The sequence below is a fragment of the Chinchilla lanigera genome, unplaced genomic scaffold (genome assembly GCF_000276665.1).
Source record: "Chinchilla lanigera isolate Chin_1 unplaced genomic scaffold, ChiLan1.0 scaffold00071, whole genome shotgun sequence".
NCBI lineage: Eukaryota > Metazoa > Chordata > Mammalia > Rodentia > Chinchillidae > Chinchilla > Chinchilla lanigera.
The window spans coordinates 1,367,968-1,374,648 of record NW_004955472.1 but is presented as its reverse complement, the minus strand read 5'-3'; positions in this window follow the sequence as shown (position 1 = coordinate 1,374,648).

Here is a 6,681-nt window from a genome sequence, read left to right as displayed (position 1 = left end):
CATACATATCTAATACAATTCTTTTGTTTTTGTTTTTTTGAGACAGGGTTTCACTATGCAGTTCAGGCTGCCTGGAATTCACTATGTAGCCCAGGCTGGCCTCAAGCTTGCAGTGATTCTCCTGCCTCAGCCTCCCAAGTGCTGGGATTATAGGCATGTAACACAATATTTATTAAAATTCTAGGGGCTGGGGATTTAGCTCAGTGGCAAAAAGCGCCTGCCTGGCAAGCGCAAGGTCGTGAGTTCGGTTCCCGGTACCAGAGAAAAACCAAAAAACAAAAACAAAAAACAAATAAAATTCTAGTTGACTTTATTGGAGAAACTGACAAGCTAATCCTAAAATTCATAAGGAATTTAAGGGATCACCTGATATCCAGAACAATCTTGAAAAAGAAGGACGAAGTTGGGGAAATCACAGCACACAATTTCAATACTTATTACCGAACTATAGAATTCAAAACAATGTGGTACTGGCATAGCATACACATACAGACAAGTAGAATAGAGCTCACAGCAAATCCTTAAATATATGATCAACTGATTTTGAAAAGGGTGCCAAGCCCATTCAACAAGGATGAGATAGTCTTCAAGAAGTGGTCCCAGGAAAACTGGATCTCCTATACAAAAACATGACTTTGGACCTTTACCTTATATTATATGTGAAAACTAATTTAAACTGATGAAAGATCTAAATTTAAGAGCTGATACTAGTAAACTCTTAGAAGAAAGCATAGTAGGAAACCTTCATGGCCTGGGATTTGGCAATTGTTTTCTAAGTATGATATGCAAAGTCTGAGCAACTGGAGAAAAAAATGAATTGTTCATGATAAAAAAATTTAAACTTTATGCATCAAATAACACTATCAGCAGAGTGAAAAGATAACACAGAATTGGAGAAAATATTTTCGAACACATACCTGGTAACAGTCTAGCTTCCAGAATATATGAAGAAATACTACAATTCAATAACAACAGCAAACCCCCCCGCCCCAAGTAGCTAATTTCTAAAATAGGCAAAGCATCTGAATAGACATCTCCAAGAAGATACACAAATTGTCAATGAGCACATGGGAAGATGCTCCACATCATCATGGATTATTAGGGAAATACAAGTCAAAAGCCTAGTAAAGTACTTTCTCAAAAAGATACCACTATCACACCTACTAGTAAAAGGTGAAAGATTTATACAATCTGAAGAGAAACCAGAGTATAACACACCTACTAGGGTATTGATTAAATAAAACAATAGATAATAACAATTGTTAATGAAGAGACGAAGAAATTAGAACCCTCAAATATTGCTGATGAGAACGTAAAATGGTACAGCTGCTATAAAAAAGATTGCCAATTCCTCTAAGAATTAAATATAAATTTTCATACTCTATCCAAAATAATTGAAAACGGAGACTAAGAGATACATGGACATGAATATTTATGACATCATTATCCACTGAATATGGCCAAAAGGTAGAAACAAGCCCAGTGTCCATCAACAGATGAATAGCTGAACAAAATGTAGCATATACATACAATGGAATATTATTCATTATAAAAAAATAAAGTTTTGAACCTTGAAGACATTATGCTAAATGAAGAGCCAAACAAACAAGAACAAATATTATTTGATTCTACTTATATAAAGCACCTGAAATGGGCAAATTCATAGGGACAAAAAGTAGCATATAAGTTACAGTGTTATGGGGGAGAAGGGAATTGGGAAGTTATTGCTAAATGGATGCAGTAAATGTTTTGGAAATAGTGGTGATGTTTGCACAGGATTACAAATATAATTACATCAATAAGTTATAGATAGGTTGAGCATCCTTAATATGAAAACCCCAAATCCCAAATGCTCCATCATCTCCAAGCCTTAAGAGCACCAAAAGTGCCATAAGTGCAAAAATTCCACACACCTAATTCCCAGTCACTGTGGCAGGGTGACCCCAGAAACCCTGAAGTGTAGTTGTTCTGTGATTCAGTCTTGAACAAATGGACCTTTTCCCCAGATGGCTCCTGATTAAGCACTCTCAAACACGGTAGGTACTGGACCGGAGAAGATTCTCTAACTCTAGCCTGCCATGTGCAAGGAGTCACTTTTGGGGTAAAATCCTGTGTTATTTTTGGATGTTGAAATTATGGCAAATGAATTATATAAGCTGTTAGAAAAGTATTTAGGGCATTTAGTTTGGAAATCTATTAGTTCAATTCCACCACTTTCAGAAATCAGAAGCAAGCCATTCTCAGAGAATTTTGCTCTTCTTTCCATCAAGTTGAATATAGCAGTTGTCTGCATAAGTCTACATTTGTAACCAATGCTTCTGTATTTCCCAGAGGAAGAACACAGCGACTGAAAGTGCATTGAATGTTCCTGGTCAAAGAGGAAACATGGATTCTGGGCAGAATGTCTAAATCTCTACATCTTAAGGGGACATGAAGTGGAAGCATAATAGGGATACAACTCTCAACAATTCATTGCTTCACTTACAACTTCTTTATTCTCCAGCAATTTTGCCTCACTAATTCCACTGGTCCTTTATGAAAAGTTGAGGATTCTTTCTTGGGCTGGCTCAAGGTCACAGAGCTATTTGAAAACCAAATGGCTGCAAATTCAGATCTGTCTGAATTTCCACAACCTGTCTTCCATTCCAGTGACCTGTACTTTAGGGAGCTGGGGAGCAAGAGCATGAAGTAGAAGAAGCACTAGATATTCTAACAGCAAAGTGGACCCCTCCAGTCCCTGAGGCAAGGAGAAGTGCCTGAATGACAGAAGTATTTAGGAATTCATGGAAAGTAGCCCCTCTTCCATGTTTGAAAGTTTCCCAAGTACGCCATGCACTGTACAAAACAGACATTAGAAAAGCCCCAGACCCAATTTACTGCTTGATAGGAGGAGCCTAAATAGTGGTGGTATTTGAGGGATGGGATGAGGTTAGGGATACCTCTCTGCTTTGAAGCTAGACCTTTAAGCGAGCGTGACTTATCCAAGAATTAGGCATCTGCAAGCCATGAAGCGAAGTCTTGCACTCAAATCCCAGCAAACATCTAGGTCCTTACTTTTGATGATGCCTGAAGTGACAAATTGACCAGAGTGAGAATGGCAGTAATATGCGTTGACTAAGAAGCTAAACTGTGCTGGTGCTGGATGCCTGCAATCCCAGCGCTCAGAAGGCTGAAGCAAGAGGGTCACCAAAAATTTGAAGACAGCCTGGGCTGCATAGTGATTTTAAGCCCAGATTTAACTACACGATGAGACCCTGTCTCAAGAAAACAGAAGGAGAAGGAGAAAGAAGAAGAAGGAGGAGGAGGAGAAGGAAGAGGAGGAAGAAGTCAAACTGGAGTCCAGGTTGTATTTAGGAAATTTGAATTTATTTGGTGTTCTCTGTAAGTGACCTAGAAAGCACCAAGCCGAGCCCACCGTGCCATACTTCATTTTCCGGAGTCAGGTTGCACTTTGTTTTGGTTCTACTTATGACCTTTTTTCCTCATTTCTAGCTTTGCTCCTGTCTCCAGAATTCCCATGTGATCTTTATTTTTCAGCTTGACTTTCAGTTTTAAGAAATTTGTTTAAAATTTGAACCTTCTTGTTTTTTGTTGGCCTCCTCCCAGTTCAGTTCCTGGAATTTAAATCCTATTAATGATAGGCTTAGCTGATGTTTCAACTAGGACTACTAGGAAATCAGGCAAGCCACACTGCTTCATCTTATCCACAAATATTTTATAAGACAGCCTAGCGGCTTATTGAAATCCATCTTCGCTTCTCATTATATTGATAACTGAAATCATCTATCCCTACACAACTTATTGTCTACGTTAACATGATTTTAACATTTGTCTTCACAACTTCATAGCCATTATTCCAGGGGATTTTTGCACAAGAAAATAAAACTTTATTGCTCACTATAGGAAATAATTTTATCCTTCTTTTAGGAACTTTAACCTTCAATAGAAAACATCAGTGGTTCACACATCCCAAGACTTTTGAGCTTTGAGCCTCAAAACTATCCCTTTTCTCTTTCTACCAGTGCTAGCATTCCATTAGAATCTTTACCCAGTCCTGATTACACATGCCCCATCGCCCACACCCCTGCACTAATAGACCTGCCTTGAATAAGACTTCACAATCTGAATAAACTGAATCTTGTCTTTTCTCCTCCAAGTAACTGTAAGATTCTGTTGAGGTGGGACACTCCCCTACAACTGCAAGCAATGAAGTCACATCGTCTTACCAACTAGTGGTTCTGGTGAAAATAAGGGACCCTGTATTTGATACAATTTTAAAATTAATTTCCTAATGTTTTTGTTACTGACTAGAAAATGAACTATGGTATGAGGTGGGGCTTTTAACTTGGTGATCTCTATATTCACTTATAGAGAATACCAAATACAAGAAATAGTAGTTTTATAAATACAACCTGAACTCCAGTTAAACTTTTTTGAGACAGGGTCTCACTGTGTAGTTCCAGCTGGCCTTGAACTCATTATGTAGTCCAGGCCATCCTTGAACTCACTTTGATCCTGCTGCCGCAGCTTTCCAAGTACTGGGATTGTAAGTGCGCACCACCATGCCCAGTTGAACATCTTAGCTGGTGTATATTATTACCATTCTCACTCTAGTCAGCTTGTAATCTTTTGTAATCAATTGGTAATCTTAACTTCTCTTTGAGACCAGCAGTACTCCCTACGTCAGTCAGCTTTCCCGTTGCTGAGACACCATATCCAACATCCACAGTTAAAGGAGGAGAGGTTTAATTTGGGTCACAGTTTTAAGGGATTCAGTCCACAGTTGGCTTCAAGTCAGAAACACCATGGCAGAAGGACATGGCAGAGCATAGATGCTTAGTTTATGGAGGCAGGGGAGCAAAACAAGGAAAAAGTGCCAGAGAGGAGGGAGCCGGGGACCAGGTACAGTACTCAAGGTCCTGCCTCGTGACTCACCCAGACACACCCAGAAGTATGCATTACTAATCTCCTCAGTGGCTCCGAAGCCAATCAGACTGACACAAGCTTAACCACCACGCTGGCCATCCACTCACTGAATTTTTAGCTGGTATTTTTTTAGCACGACCTTTGAGCTAGTTCCAGAGCAGCTTCTGTGGGTAATTTCTATGCATGGCTGACAGCCTCATTTTGATATAAAATATTCTCTAAGGAAGAGTGTCCGTAAATAGACTTGCTGCTACAGCTGGTGGAAGCATCTTGCCTTGTAATTAGGGTTTCTTATGCAAGAATTTACACAGTTTTATATGTGCATAAGTGAAAGTGTGTATGACATGGGTAGGCAAGTGTATCCAACTTGTCAGTGGTGTTCTCAGCTAGGTGTTCACGCTTCTGAGGAAGAAAATAGCTACTTATTTTACCAGCTCAGAATTCAGAGGGGATTTTAAAAAATACTATGATCTTTTCGTCTTGTAAGGAGTTACAAGATTGGAAGAAATCCTATGAAGTTTGAGCAAGGTTCAGTTTCTACCGGTACCATAAAATAATACGGTGGGTGCAGGGGGATACCAGAATTAGCACATGGTTCAAATTTACATTTTGATTGCTTGTTGGCCTTTTGGCTAAGATCAAGTGCAAATTTACATTTTGAGAGTTTATGTTTTCTGACTTTTGATTTTGTGTGTGCAGGATGGTGTCAGAAGACAGAGATTCTTTGCTTGATGACTTCCCCCTACTACCTTTGTACTCTAGATTTTTAATTGGCAGCAAAGAAGGCAGAGCCCTTCTTTACAAAGAAGGCAGAATGAGATCAAAGGAGCCCTCTTCAGTTTTCAATGAGTACTAAGGAAATATAGCTACCATTTCCTTAGCATTTAAAATTTTGAAGACAAAGACATAATTTTTAAAAAGTCTTATTGCTATGTGTTTGCAATACATGATGATTACATGCACCCCGGGAGTTGGTGCAGGTGAAAAGCATCTTGGGGCTGGGGATTTAGCTCAGCGGCACAGCACCTGCCTGGCAAGCACAAGGTCGTGAGTTCGATTCCTGGTACAGGAAAAAAGACGAAAAAAAAAAAAAAAAGAAAAGCATCTTCATTCTTTTTCTTTCCCACCCTCCCTGCCCCTCTCACCACCTCTTGGCTCTCTTCCCCCAGTATCAAGCTCCCTGTCTCCTCTGAATAAAAAGATGAAGATCAGTTTTGTAGACATATGGAACATTACAAATTGAACTACCTTAAGAACTATTATATTGAAAAGCCCATTTTTTGAACTTTTTTTTTGTACCAGAAATCAGACTCTTGGTCTCGAGCTTGTCAAGCAGGCACGGCTCCTCTGAGCTACACCCCCAGAAGAAAAGCACATATTTTCACGTGATATTCTTCTAAATTCAATGAAAATGTTTCAAGTGCTTCACAAATGTTTGTTTTAAATCTTTTTATTGATTAAGTTTATTGGTACATTTCAGGGATACATAATGATAGCATTCATCACAGGGAATCTGATAACTTGATTCTTTTTTTCCCCCTTCCCCTCCCCACCCTTCAAACCCTTTCTCCCTTGGGTTTTTTTTTTTTTTTTTTTTTTTCTTTTTGAGTCTCCGGTACTGGGAACCGAACTCACAACCTTGCGCATGCCAGGCAGGCGCTTTTTTTTTTTTTTTTGTCATTTTGAGACAGGGTCTCGCTATGCAGTTCAGGCTGGCCTTGAGCTTACTTTGTAGCCCATGCTGTTCTCAAACTC